Here is a 16,199-nt window from a genome sequence, read left to right as displayed (position 1 = left end):
ATTTGGTCTTCACACATGAGCATTAAGAAAAAAATTCTTAAATCTTCTCTTACACAACTTATCCTCCCTCTTCCTTTCCCCACCCACGGGATGTCCCTTAAAGCCTGAAGATATACTTACAAGAAATATTAAAACATAGTTCACAGTCAAATCTAAAGCTTTAGTTATGAATGTCTAGCAGCATTTTTTTGTTTGTTTCTTCAGAGATATTCTCACTCCACTGAAATGGAAAAAGAGAAAGAAACTATGTGCCTCATTATTCATATTCTTTTCATCCAAAGAGAGTCTCTAACAGTGAATGTGGACATCTGTCCTACAAATGTCACATCACCTGTCTGGAATAAAACACCAGAGGTGAGATAAACTGAGCCCTTGTGGCACTATTTGCCACACTCCATGGAAAGCAGCTGCCCTGTTTCTTATGCCAGGGAAGATGTGAGAAACAGAGATGTTGAATTTGGCCTATATTTTTATACAGTGTATTGTTAGCTCCTATTCACTATAACCGATAGATAAAGCATCAAAGTTTGAGAGTTTTCAGCTTCATAGGAGTTCATAGCTCATTCTCCTTTATGTATTAGATTTCAACACAAGTAAAATTATAACTTAATACGCTAACCTGGGATTGTCAGAGCACTTGACTATTTAGTGAGTATGGAAATCATTAGTTACAAGACATGGTTTAGATGCTGTCACATTGTATGGTTTTGTTAATTGATGGTCATGGACATATGCCTAGGTGTCTGCTTTCCCTCCTCACCTTCGAACATGGGGAGAACCAAATGTCTGCCTATCTTTCTGAGTGACTACATCGAAGTCCCTCCCTTATTTAAAATAATGGCACCCTTATTTCTTTTTCCTGAAGATGTATGTACAGGAAATAATAAACTTTTTCAAACTTTTCTTAAACTAAGACAGCCCATAGCCAAGAGGCCTCTGATATCCTGCCAGCAGCCAAAACTGAGCAACTGTCAGCCAAAATCTGGAAGATAAAGAACAGCTTCAAATGAGAAAGCAGTTGTCTGGAGCCACTGGGAATCCATTGGCATGGAACCAGATTAACTAAAATCCACAGGTCTGTTTCCTGCATAAACAGGTGAAGACAGGGCTGAGAGAGGTGTGAAAATAGTTCTTCAGCCACACTCGATAATCTATGGTTCCCAAGGTGCCCTCCTACATCTGTTTGCATTTTGGCAGCAAGGCATTCCAGACCCTGATATTCAACAGTATAACAGGCACTTTACACGAGGAAAAAAGTAGTGAAATCTTGACTATTTCTCATTCAAAGTTAATGTAATGTAATTCTTTTGAGTATTTTCATTTCATTTCATTTTCAAAGGAATTTAAACATAGTTAGGGAAAGTAAATTTTTACTGATCAACTTCTGTGAGGTGGAAATTTTTAATTTTTTAAAAATGAGAACTTCAAAACGGAAACTCACTTTAAGTGTGAGACTGTGAATTTACATATGCCCTGTCATCTATCATCTTTTGGGAAAATATTCTAACTTGATGAGAAAATACTTCCCATTTTCTTTTATTTATTTTATTCAGATAAGGGAGAGAGAGACAGAGATAGACAAATGCAATATCCCGTGCTAGAATTGTGTGAAAGATTATTTAAAGTGAGTAACTCCCATCCTGGTCAACATGGTGAAATCCCGTCTCTACTAAAAATACAAAAAAATTAGCTGGGCTTGGTAATGCATGCCTGTAGTCCCAGCTACTCAGGAGGCTGAGGCAGGAGAATCGCTTGAACCCGGGAGGCAGAGGTTGCAGTGAGCCGAGATCACGCCACTGCTCTCCAGCCTGGGTGACAGAGCGAGACTCTGTCTCAAAATAAATAAATAAATAAATAAAAATAAAGTGAGTAACTCATGGTCTGTGTCTTCCAAGACTGTTGCGTTATATGGAGTTGCAATTAATAGTTTCCACCAAAATCACTATATGGAGGACAATCAGAAAGGGAGTCACTGTAATAGCATGGTTAAAGATGACGGAAACAGGAACTAGGGTGTTAGCAGTAAGATTGGAGAGAAGGAAAATAATTCAACAACACATTTTCTTGTTTTCCCACTGTATTGACAATGCATGTCAACACATGATCCTTATAGGTATAGTAGAAAATATGTATAAGCTAAATAATAAAGGGTAAAGTTTTAGATTCCACCGTCAGGTAACAATTCAGTATGTCTATGTGTGTCTATTTCTGTATTTGTGTCTGAAATAGAAACATATATAAGCAAGAATTGACATGAATTGGAAATTAAGTATCCAGATTGAGGTAGAGGCATATGTAAAATGATTTGTTATTACTATCTGAACCTAAGTTTTAAATGGCACAGATAACATCAGTAAGCTTTTCAAGTATTATTTTGTTCTCAGTGTTATAGGACCATTTACCTATAATTCATCTAAGGTGAAATAAAAGTAATACTAATGCCCATAATATTGTATATGAGCTTAATATGTACCACGGGCCAGGTACTTGTCAATGATTTTTTGCATTGTTTCATGTAATCCTCACAATAGCCCTATTTCGTAGAGGTTATTATGTTCACTTTGCAGATGAAAAAACATTGGCTAAAAGTAATTTGCACAAGAATACATAGCAAGTAGCAAGCCTTTATTGCTGTGTTATTAACACTACTTGAATCCAAATTCTGAACCACTGTGCTCTGTGGCCTAGGATAAGTATTATTTATATTGTTTCCTTTCCTCTTCCATCCTTACTTATTTCTTAACATTATTGTGCAGTTTATCCCCAATGACATTGTAAGTTCCTTTATTTCAACGACCATATTCTATATTTATTTTCTTCCATACTTCCACCATGCCCGAGAAAAGAAGTTTTGAAAGATTGATCTTTTATTGGCAAAAGCTTGAACATAGTTGGGATACCTATAGAGAATTTAAGAATTTCAACCTTGACATTTTAACTACTGAAAAACTGTTATCACTAATTAGCGTCTTAAACCTATCATCATGCAGCACATACTGCAATAGATATCTCTAAATTTTCTGGCAAATTCAATCAATGGAAATCTTCATAATAGTTAATGCAAGGCACAGAAGCTATAGAATTGTGACAAGGGGTTGTTCTCACTGATCATGTTCCGCAGGTAACTTCCTAGACGTTATTTTGCATTGGTGCACGTAACCAAAACTCATAAAGGACTGAAATGAAGGCATTTCCCTCCCCCCACCTCCTTCTCTGATTGTTAGTCCTTCTCAGACGTGAGGGCAGTGTCTCCTTGGGCTTCTGTCCAAAAACAGGATCAGAATAACCCTCCCTAAGCTTGTGGCAAGAAAGCCAAAGGGATGGGACTGCATGAGGTCAGACACCCCATTCTGCTACTGATCACTTTGGCAATTTTGCTACCCATATCTCCAGTGCCACACAAGCTTCTGAAGTAATCTTGGTTTATCACCATGTGATAAGTATATCTATGGGGAAGTCAAGCAAGTTTCCCAAATTCTTTCAGAAAATACAGATTTATTTAGGTATAATCTCACTGCTAGACTCTCATTCTTGGATGCCAGTCCACATAGGTGGGCCCTTTCCTGTGTCTCATTACCCTGAAAATAAGAGTCCCATGGATAAATCCTCCTACAGGTTGTTCATATTGGTGCCTTGACTACTCCCATCTGAAAACACATCTTGCCATCCAAGAGCCTGTCACCTCCTACCTTGATGGCAGCTGCTTGAGTTGGGAGCACACTATTTAACAGTGTGATGCTGATGAATACTGGGAAGAACAGTGACAAGCCTAAGTGCTGTTTTACATCCTATTTAACCAGGGGAGACACATCTGTTTATTTTTGTTTCAGGGGAAGCACAAGGCTTAGTCTTTGTGACAAGGTCACAAGTCCAGCCCTAGGATTCCTTGTGGGGAGATCACCAAACTTCTCCAGACAATCGATAACAGAATGCCAACTGTGAGTTCTTCAAATAGAAATTCAAGGACATGATTTTGTCTGGCTAAGATGGAACAGGCCCAAATAAAAAACAAGCATGAACAGTTCTCTTTTGTCTGCGGGCTCACAGCCTGTCCTGCTGTTAGCCCTAAATTCTCATTTGGCGAAAAGCCATGATATTACTTCATAGAGACCAATATATTTGAAAGGCAGAGAGGTATACCACTGACTAAAGGGAGAACAGTAATGCATTTTCTTTTTCCATATTTTGTTTAAATATGCATTTCTCAAGAGTCATATCTTTACAAATGGCTTATAATTTCTCACACTCAGTTATTGACTAAAACTTCATGATGCTACACAGCCCCACTGTATTTGTAGGGAATATGAAGTCAAATAGCCTGATTTGAATTTTGCCTCTACCACCTCCCACCTGTAATATTTGGCAACTTTCTCCATATTTTTGTGCTATAATTTCTTCATCTGTAAAATAGGAAAAATTACTTCTCAGATTAGCATGATAATTAAATGAGATAGTGTTGATGATGAGCTTAAATTTTATCTTACAATCCTTGAGATATAATAATGAACTTATTATGCTACTTTTGATAGTGGCAGGAGGCAGTCAAATGCCTAGGCAGATAGAGGTGGATCCCATGCGAAATCCCACCTCCAAGCCGAAGACAGTTTAAAGCCTGAAAGCCAACCTACAAGTTAAATCCTCTCACCAGATTGAGAAACTGTCTTCCTGTTTGGCACACTTTTCCTCTGATTGATCCCCACCGTTCACCTATTTTACATATACCTATCCTTTCCTAGTTAGTTTACTACAGTCATGCCCACCTTTGAGTGGTTGTCTTCACTTTAAACTTTCTTGCATACTCACAAAACAATCAGCACACACTCCCCATTCTGAGTCCATAAAAAGCCCTGGACCCAGCCACACTGAGAGAAAAACTATCTGACTGTAGGGGTGGGGGAACCCCAACCCACCCCCACTCACAGCACCCCACGTCCCTCACCACTGAGAGCTGGTCCACTCGAATTCTTCTCTGCCCATCCTCACCCTTCAACTATCAGAGTATCCTTATTCTTCCTGGACACAGAACAAGAGCTCAGGAACTACCAAACAAGGGTACAAGCTATAATACAGGCTGGGTGCGCCTGCGCCTGTGCCTGGCCCAGCCGTGGGCTGAGCCAGTGTGCCAGCTAGACTTAGCCAGGGGGGTCGAGTGGGTGGGGCGCCTCCAGCAGCAAGGCAAGGTGCGTCGCCAGCCAGAGGTCCTGGCTGGCAAAGCGACTGAGCAAATTCCTGTGTCACTTTAATTTCTAATACTATTAATAAATGTATTTTTATTCCTTTTCATTCATGAAAGTACTGTGAGTAAATAAACTTTGGCAATCTAAAGCAGATGCCATTCCTATGACTTGAAATAAGAGAGTCTAGCATAGTGAAAATCATTGTTCCAGGAGAGGAAAACTTTAAATTCCAATTAATATTTAGCCACCAAAATTCTGACTTGTTTTTATGCAGTGTGAGACAACTTATTATGAATTTAGGAAGGGCAGCAAAACCGCTTTAACTAATCAAAATGCTCTTTAATTCCCTAATTTGAGAATTCCTCCATTGAACTGTTTATTTTTTTTTCTTTTGAGTATGGACGTTATGATGTGAACTGGTACTTGCACTAAAAGTATCAGTTTAAGTTTTACCAATTATTTATACTTGTACCTGAATTGCTAATACTATTTTGCTATCAAATTTTGAAAGAGAAGCAAAAAAAGTGTAGGTCCTTGGTCTTCATATTTCTAGAAGAATTAGGGTCTCAACCAATGAAATAAAGAGCATATGAATGGAAAATTTTCTTGTTAAAGAAAATTGCGCAGTTCAAGACTTTGTAAGAGGCCTTACAGTCCCTGAAAATATTTAGCAGATGCCTTTTCCCAGACCCTAAACTGAGTACACCTCCTTCCCAGAATTAAAGCAGGGTTACTGTACTTGCAAGGACTGTTTTTATCTTTCTGCTTCACCGCAAGATCAGATGATGCAATAATACCACATTCAAATGAGATAATTCTTCAGGGGTCTTTCATCCAAGGATCTGAGGTGCTTCATAAACATTAATTAATTCTCCTAACACCTTTGTGAGGAGAGAATTCTAATTTTTATACTAGTTAGACATGCTAAAGTAATGCCACCGTTGCTTAGACAGAATGCAGACTTCAGAACAAGCCCAATCTTTCTGTATTAAGCAAAAAGTTCCCTTAATTGGGTTCATGTTAAGGAAGGTGAGGAAAGGGACAGAGATGTTAAATGCATCACAGAAAGAAGTCACAGCACGACTCACAAATCCAGGGACTCCGATGACGGAGCTGAGCCTTCGCAGGACGCCCTTGGTCAAATGCACACAACAGAGGGGCAGTATCATAGAGAAACTATGTACTAAATCAAAAAAGAAAGCAAAGAGAAAGAAGGTACAGTCCAACTTCAGAGCACATTATAAAATAGCTTTTCCGTAACCAACAATGAACGGTCCCTCTGCTTCATGAGTTCCAATTACTGCTATTGAATATAGCCTGAAAAATTTCCTCTCTTTTAATTCATTTCCTCAGATAATAAGGATTTATTTGGGAGTTTCCACTTCCTCTTTTTCCTTTCATTCCTTTTCTCCCTTACCAAACTCTACATCTGGTTTCTCTATAGTTAAGTCTTAACACTGATAATGTCTAATCAGTACTTATGACTTTCAAAAGTTTTCCTCAGAATCTTTTATGTACTTTAAGACAGTCTATTAGGGCCGAGATGTTCAGTTTTGCAGAACATACTAATAACTTTGTCTGAGCTGTGGCAGAAGTGTCTAATGTATCTACATAAATTGATGTATCCTAAATGAACATACAGAAATGTCACGGTTCAGCACTAGACTGATAACCTTCCAGGTACCAATTTCTATTTTAGCAACAGGCAAGGGGTTAAGGAGAGAAATAACTCTGTTCTAAAAATGATTAAATAGGCCTAGCACAAGATAAGAAATAAGTTTATGCCTTTCTTTTCCAAATTTCAAACAAATACAAAACAGTCCTAGGGTTTTACTTTTATTTTTAAAATATATTTCTTATTTTCTGTCGAGAAGCAGTATGAGTTTTCAAAAAAGACTAAATTAAGAGTAAAGACCGCTGAATTCCAGCCCACTCTGCCCCTTACTAGCTGTGTCTAAGTTTCTCCATTTGTTAACATATTATATCATATAGTTTTTATAATTTCAACAGAGGAAACATATTTTAAAATATTGAAATAAGAGTAAAGATTCTATGTCATATCATTATGACTAGTGCCAGAATGGGATTGGACTCAAGTTAAAATAACTTACCTATAAATTCCAGTGGTCTCATATGGATTGATTTATCCCTCTTACCTATCATCTGTGGCTAGGGATAGAGAATTAAAGCGACCTGTGGTATCCATGCTTTTATCAGTCAAATGTGTGCAAGATTGGAGTGAGGCAAGGAACTTGGTAACACCAGTTGAAATCACTTGTTTAGTGACTGAAAGCACATTTTCCAAACATAGGCAATAGAAGGTCTCAACAGACTCAATAAAGGTTGTATATTACATCCATCTCCAACTTCCCACAGCCTAACAGAGAACTGATTGAAACAGTAAAACTTTACAGAGTTTTTCATTTATTGAAGTAGAATAACAAAATACTGTCACATAGTTCTGGCCACATTCTCCCCAGATCAGTTCCCTGACTCACCTTGTTCTCCTTTCACCCTGTCCCCCAACAATCTTGATCAGCCTTTTAAATTTTTCAGGGCTTTCTATTTCTTAGTTTCACAAATTGAGAAAATTATTTCCTCTCTTGACTAAGTATCATTTCTTTAAGCCCACGTTTCCAGGACTGGTAGATCCCCTTTCCACTAGCATGAAGGAAAATCTAACCTGCCAAGGCATTGGTTTGACAGTATATTGCCTAGATTTAAGATGTTTGATTTTAAAGCACAATCTTGTGAAATGTTTCACCCATGCTGCACTGCACCAATTCTATCAATTTGTCACTCATGGCCTTTTAATTTTTCCAGCATGATAAGAAATGCATTATCCTCTCAATCCACATTCCATATCTTCTGCGAAAGCATTCACGAGACAGTACGTATGCATTTCCAAGGCAGTCTAAATCAAGATTTAATGATGAAAATGTCTTAAAAAATTTGCTGAAGATATTTTTGCCAAAAATTATGCTGAATAGAGTTTGTTAGATAATACACTAACATTCTCTTCTGAAGCAGAAGTGAGAGGTCACATCTTTGCTACACGCTTTACATTTGAGCATTGAAAAATCCATGACATACGTTTCCAAAACTTCGGGCTATAGATGAGCCAAGTACAAATTTTAGTCTTTATCCTAAGGGCAACAATTTCTTGAATTTCTTTTAAAATCTAGTAGCTGTTTTTTCAATTTGGAAAAAAATCGGAAGTAAATTCTTCTACTTATTGGTGCTAACTGTAGGTGCTAAATGTTTTCTCTACAAGCTTAATTCTCACAAATGCACTGTAAATTATAACTGATTATTCCAATTATAGATATTGTATAGAACAAACCTAGAAAGGATTGGTGTCTCTAAAACTACCAGAAATAAGTTGTGATGTCAGAATGAGAATCCAACTTCTTTGACAGAAAGTCCATGTTATTTATGAACATTTTCTGTGACCATCACACTCTCCAGATGAAATTCAAAAGCGTGTATTCAAGTCCTTAAAAAGCAAAATAAACAAAAATTGACTGAATTTTGGTTAAAGTTTTGAACTCACTTTTATATGATGTGGGAAGAATTTTTATGTTTATAGTATCTAATCTTTCCATTTAAAAACATGATAGGTTTATCTGTTGATTCAAATCTTCTTTTGCTTTTAAAGCATTCAGAGACAGACTTTTAAGTTTGTTGAACTTTATTTCATGGCTCATAGTACAGTTAATTTTGATATAAGTTTTGTGGGCAACTCAAAAGAATATTTATTCTGAATTTGGTGAGTTACCCTACAAATGACAATTTAATACTTTAAGTTGATGTTGTTTTCTTCTATATTCTTGCTGGTTTAGGGATAGACGTTTCTTCAATTGATGAGAGAGAGAGATACATTAATTTTTCCATATGTATTTATATATGTATAAATGTCATATAAATATAGTATATAATGTTATATATATTTGTGTTTTTTTCGCTTTTTCTTTTCACTTCTATAAATTTAGTTTCCCATATATTGCAGCTATGTTGTTTGTACATACACAACAAACTTTAAGTTTGCTATGTCTTCGTCCTCTTCATGGAGTGACTTTTTATCATGTTGCTCTCTACCTCTGGTAAGTTTATTTGCTCTGAAGTCTGCTTTATCTAATGATAGTGTAGCCACTCCTGCTTTCCTTTGATTACTGTTCACATGAAACTTTTTTTTCACTTGTTTATTTTCACTCTGCCTATATCCTTACGTTTGAAGTGAGTTTTCTATATACTACATATAGTCAGGTCTTATCTTTTAATCCATTCTCCCAATCACTGCCGTTTAATTAATATGTTTAGACAATTAGTACTTAATGTAATCATTTATGTTTGAGGGCTTAATGCATTTCATCTAATATTGATTTGTTTTCTCTGTTTTTTTTTTGTTTCTGGTGGGTTTTTTGCATTTCTATAGATAATTTGAACAATTTCTAAAATTTACAGACTTTTCTGTAGTGTTTTTGAATATAGCTTTTTGTACAGTTTCTTAAATGGTTGCTCAAGAAGTTACTATATATAAATAACTTATCACTGTCTATTATTGTCATAATTTTACCAGTTTAAGTGAAGTATAGAACCTTACCTCCTTTACATTGCTTTACTTTCCTTTAGACAATAATATAATTATCTAAAATATTTCTCTAAATGTGTTTAGATTCATATGACATTGTTATAATTTTCACTTTAACCATCAAACATAATTTTTGAAACTCAAGAAAAGTCTATTTTATTTACACGGATTTTATCTCTCTATATTCTTTCTCCCCTCTCATGTTCCAACACTTCTTCCTTTATCATTTCCTTTCCATCTAAAGAAATTTGTTTAGCCATTATTTGAGAATATACTGCTCTCCTTCATTTCTGAAAGATCTTTTCCCTGGAGATAGGGTTCTGAGTTGAGAGCTCTTCCCCTTTCACATCCTCTTACACACACACACACACACACACACACACACACACACACACCCCAACACACGTACACAAACTGAAAAACAGTGTACTACTTCCTTTGGGACTCTATGTTGTCTAATGAGAAATCTGCTATCATCAGGTTGTTTTCCTATCTTGTAGGTATGGCTCTGGCTGCTTTCAAATATTTTTCACCTTTAGTTTTCAGAAGTTTAATTATAATTTATCTTGACTTGAATTTATTTGGGTTTATCTTGTTTAGAATTTTCCCAGTTTCTTGAATAAAAAGGTTTATGTGTCTTGCCAAATTTAAAGTTTTCAGTCATTAGTTTTCCTTGTACAGTTTCATCTCACTGTATCTCATATACTGAACTCTAATAACATATTAATATTATAGATTATGTAATTGTTCCGCGCAGTTTCGTGTCTGTTTATTGTTTTTTATTCACTCTGTGTAATTTTTATCTTCAGATTGGGTATTTTCTATTCCTCTACTTTCCAGTTCATTATTATTTTCTTTGTAGCCTCCATTCTTCTATCAAGCCCATCCACTGATCTTTTTATTGTAAGTATTATTTTTTTTCAGCTCTAAAAGTTCATTTGGTTCTTCTCTACATCTTCGATTTCTTTGCTGAGGCTATTTTCTCACTTGTTTTATGCATATTTATAATTGCTCATTGAAGGATTTTTAACATGATTACTTTAAAATCTTTTTCTGATATGCAAACATTCTGTCACCTTGGTGTTGCAATCTATTGGCTTTTTCGTTTGTTTGTTCTTTTGTCCTTCAGTCTGAGATCTTCCTGATTATTTGTATGATGAGTGACTGTTTTATTGAAACCTGAAACATTTCTGTCTAATGTCTGGAAACTCTGGGCTTAATGCATTTCATCTAATATTGGTTTGTTTTCCCTGTTTTTTTTTTTTCTGGTGAGTTTTTTGCATTTCTATGGACAATTTGAACAATTTCTAAAATTTTTAAACTTTTCTGTAGTGTTTTTCAATATATCTTTTTGTATAGCTTTTTAAATGGTTGTTACAATATATATAGATTACTTATCACCATCTATTATTTTCGTGATTTTACCAGTTTATTTAAATCTTCAGTTTTAGCTGGATGTCTCTGAAATTGCTCTGATAGAGACATGGGGCCCTGTCTCATTGCTGATAGAAACAGAGCTACAGGTTCACTATCAGCCTCTAATAATTCATTAATAATTTGATTATGGTTGAATTTCTATTTTTAATTCACAACCAGCACTTTGTTAATGTGTACAATTACTCATTAGATTCTGAAGTGCTGACAAACATCTATCTACTGTGGATCTACTGAGCTGATAGAAGATAATATTCTAACTCTACTTCCATGGTTTTCAGTAGTCTGAATCAATAAACTAATGAAAAATTGGTATTTGTTATATGTGCTAATATCAGGTTCTTCATATGTATCCATTTCCTCTAACATCCTACTTATGGGACTATTGACTTCCAGTAATGATGTACATTTTTTTCTCCTTTCCCACACTACTCATTCTGCTGGTTTTCAAGGAGTTGCATCTTCTGAATGGATATTAAAAGGTGACAGCAAGAGAAGAGCAGTACAATGGACACTCAGAACATTGGGACCAGATATAACACCTGATTTTTTTTATTTGTCATAAATCTTTCCTTTCTGGTCTAAGGACAATGAATTTGTGAGTTATTAATTTTCTCCTTATCCTCTTGCTTTCGTACATACTTTATTTCAGGGATGCAGTATTGAAAGCCCCTTAATTATTAATTTTAATATAGTTATCCAATTCTTACTCATCAATTCTGGTAGCAAATTGTTCGTTATTATATGTGTTTACTTGTGATATAAAAATTAAAATATTTACATTCCCTCATTGGCTTTCATGTGCATTTTTGGTTTTGAATAATATTTTAGTTGATTTTTAAAGGAAGTTAGGAGCATCTGCACTAGGCATACTGGCCAAGTGCCATTTTCTACCTAAACGAATAACTTCCAATGCTACAAAATACTACAGCATGCTGATATGAAGTGATTTAAATACTATCATATTTAAAAGTGATGGGTCTTGTATCCAGATCAAGGGCATAAGAAGCATGTGGAATATGCAGAGGAATGGCTAGTTGTTCAGAAGAACTTTCTAATAAGATTACTCACGTCCTCTTTGTCAAAATGAACCTGAAAAAAATGTCTGCAAAATGAAGAAGTTTGGACAGAGGGTTTGAATCCTAAGACAATAAAACAGGAGTCAGAAGGTAACCTGAGGACCTCACTTATGTATATGATTAATGTTTAAACCGAAATAAAAGCCTGGAAATCTAAGATACAGGATTATAAAAAACAACCTAAAGTGAACATTTTCCCATTTGATTAAAATAAAATATATTTGAGAAAACTGATGAAATTATAGCAGCTATATACTAAGGAAGACAGAATTTGAGACATCGCATGTAAAAGTAAACAAAATAATTAAAAATATTAGAAAAATGCAACACAAATAAGTTATGTTTTAGTTTGAAATATTGAAAGGAAACATGATAAAATTATATGAATTGATAAATGGTGCTTATATGGTTATATAGTTTGGTTTATCATTGACAAATAATATGGAATAAAAAGTTACAATTTATACATATATGTGTATATATACATATATGTATACATATAGTTTGGTTTATCATTGACAAATAATATGGAATAAAAAGTTACAATTTATACATATATAATGTTATATATTATATATAACATTATATATAATATTATATATAACATTATATATGATTATATATAACATTATATATAATATATATAATATAATATGCTATATATAATATGTTATATATAATATGCTATATATAATATGCTATATATGCTATATATAATGTTACATATGTTATATGTAACATGTTATATATAATGTGTTGTATATGTTATATATAATATGTTATGTATAATATCTTATATATTATATATAATATGCTATGTATATAATATCTTATATATTATATATGCTATATATATTATATATTATATATAATATGCTATGTATATAATATCTTATGTGTTATATATATGTTAAGTATAGAATATCTTATGTATTATATGTAATATGTTACGTATAGAATATCTTATATATTATATATAATATGTTATGCATATATCTTATATATTATATATGTTATGTATATAATATCTTATATATTATATATGTTATGTATATAATATCTTATATATTATATATGTTATGTATATAATATCTTATATATTATATATGTTATGTATATAATATCTTATATATTATATATGTTATGTATATAATATCTTACATTATATATAATATGTTATGTTTATACTATGTTATATATTATATAATATGTTATATATCATAAGTTATATATTATATGGTATGTTATATATCATATATTATATGATGTCATATATCGTATGTTATACAATATGTTATATATCATATGTTATACGATATGTTATATATTGTATGTTATGTAGTATATAATATGTTATATATCATATGTTATATATTATATATAATATATTTTATATATATGTATATATATTCTCTTTTCTACCTCCCTTTACTCTTTTTCTCTTTCTCTTTCTGGAACATCTATGTTGTGGGTCTGTCTTATAGTTTGCACAGAAATAGTGGCTGCCACTGAATGTTGCCTCTTCCTTTACCTGACACTGGCTGATTTAAACATGCACATGTATTATTTCTCCAATTCCAAGTAAGTAAGTCAGGGTTAGGAGACAGCAGAGTCTGGAATTGTCTGTTGCTTTTGTAACTTTCGTTAGTATTATAAACCAAATGGGATTTAGGAGAATATAACTAGTTAGGATGGCATACATCCTACAGGTGGGGCACAGAGAAGCACTCTGCCACTGTCCCAGATTTCTACCTATATAGCTTCCCTTCTTGAGATGAAATGATATTTCAGCACAGTAAATGAATGGATTATATTATGACAAACCATCGATTTCAGCCAGAAAAAAAAAAATGGTTTGCAAAGAAGAATGTGAGATTTCAGAATTAATGGGACTTACTAACTCAATTGCAGGAGACATGGCACAATGAAGTGGGGTCCCTGCAAAGAAGAGATAGGAAGTGGGAGGCAGAACAAAGAGGGTCCCATGCACATGTAGGAAGCAAAATCCAAGTGAAATAAGAGGAAGCTGATGGGGATAGTAATCGACTATTTATTTTAAACACCAATGGACTTTCAAAGATTTCTCTGTGAGTTATGTCTTAAATGGGGTTCTTTACAGTGCCTGACACTGTGGGACTGTTGTGGACACTTTACATAGACAGGATTGACCCACACACAAAATTTGATTTGGCTGTCTGATGACAGCACACACACACAACAAACACACACATACACGCACACACTCTCTAAAAGTGTATGCAACATAGCGAAACTCCATCTCTATTAAAAATACAAAAATTAGCTGGGCATGGTGGTGCACACCTGTACTCCCAGCTATTCGGGAGGCAGAGGTTGCAGTGAGCCCAGATCATGCCACTGCACTGCAGCCTGGGCAACAGAGTAAGACTCTGTCTCAAAAAAAAAAGAAAGTATGCAAATATTTATTTCTCATGAAATGGGGCTTTCTTGGGGACAGCAGGTGATCTCCCAAGCAGATCCGAAAAGAGATTAAGAGACCAAGGAAAGGAGGCTGACTGGGGTTTTTATGTTGCTTATGGGATGTAGCCAGTGTGAAGTTTCACACACATGTGTAGGGTCTTTCATGGTTTGAACTTCCCAGCTGTGCCAAAGAAAAAGGCTCCCAGATTTTTATATCAGCTTGCTGAGACGGGAAGCACAAGGGGAAAGGTGAAGGGTGAGGATTAATGGCTGTCTGCAGGCTAGCATCAAAAGAATCAAGTCAGGTTCTCTATTATAGGGACAAAACTGCCTGGCAGTGGAATATTCAAGTGGGGAGGGTGGTGATGGAAATGGCTCACTCCAATGGGAGGAATAATTTTATCATTGATATTGTTTAAAATTGCTGGTGCATGGTGATAATAAAAAGTTGATAATTACATATCAACTTGTAATTAGGCTTTATTATTTTTTAAAATGTCTACAGACAAAGCATCCTATTAGTATCTGGAGCTACAAAATACAGCTCCCATGGCACCCTCCCCAACCCACCTTGGTATACTTCATGCAGCTAGAGAAACATAGAATCTCTGTTTCTTGCATACTAGTAAAACACTTTTCTATTATGAAGAAGGCCTGACACTCAGAATAGGTCCCTGATCTTACAAGCCTATTCCCCATGGAAAAATATAGGGTGGGATTTTATCCTGAATCCAAAAAGAAAATGCCAGATGGTTTGGGTTTGTAGAAGGGGGGTGCATAGGATTGGGATAAGCATTTGAAATAGGTCTTGCACACTGCTACAAAAGCATTCGTCTTCCATTTACATAGAGGTGGTATTCTCCACTTCCCAAGTCCCACAGAATTTTATTTCTGTCTTGTGACTGTTGTCATACTTTGAGTTGCATTATAGTTATTTTTGTGCTTTTTAATTTTCCCATAAAGTTTTTATTTTGGAATAATTTTACATTTCCAGATATGTTCCAAATATATTACAGAAAGTTTTCATATAACCCTCATCCAATGCCTCCTAATGTTAGTATGTGACATTACCATAGCACACTTTTTGAAACTAGAAAACCAGTATTAGTATATTTCTTGAAACTACAGGCTTTATTTGGATTTCAACAGTTTTTTCTTACTAATTTTTTTTCTGTTCCAAAATCTAGTATACCACATTGCATGTAGTCATCACATCTTAGTCTCCCGGATCTGCAACAGATTTTCTGTTTTTCCTTGTTTTTCATAACCTTGACAAATTGAGGAGTACTGGTAAGATGCTTTTTAGAATGTTCCTCAATTTGGGTTTCCTGATATTCTCATGGTTATTCTGGAGTTATGAATTTGGGAGAGATAGAACAGAAAAAAATATGCTATTTTTATCATAACCTGTCAGGAAGAGCTAGGCTTTCTTGCCCTTTTATTTATTTTTAATATGTCTTCTGTAGGATCATACAAAAA

The sequence above is a fragment of the Pan paniscus genome, chromosome 17 (genome assembly GCF_029289425.2).
Source record: "Pan paniscus chromosome 17, NHGRI_mPanPan1-v2.0_pri, whole genome shotgun sequence".
Taxonomy (NCBI): Eukaryota; Metazoa; Chordata; class Mammalia; order Primates; family Hominidae; genus Pan; species Pan paniscus.
This window is presented reverse-complemented; position numbering follows the sequence as displayed.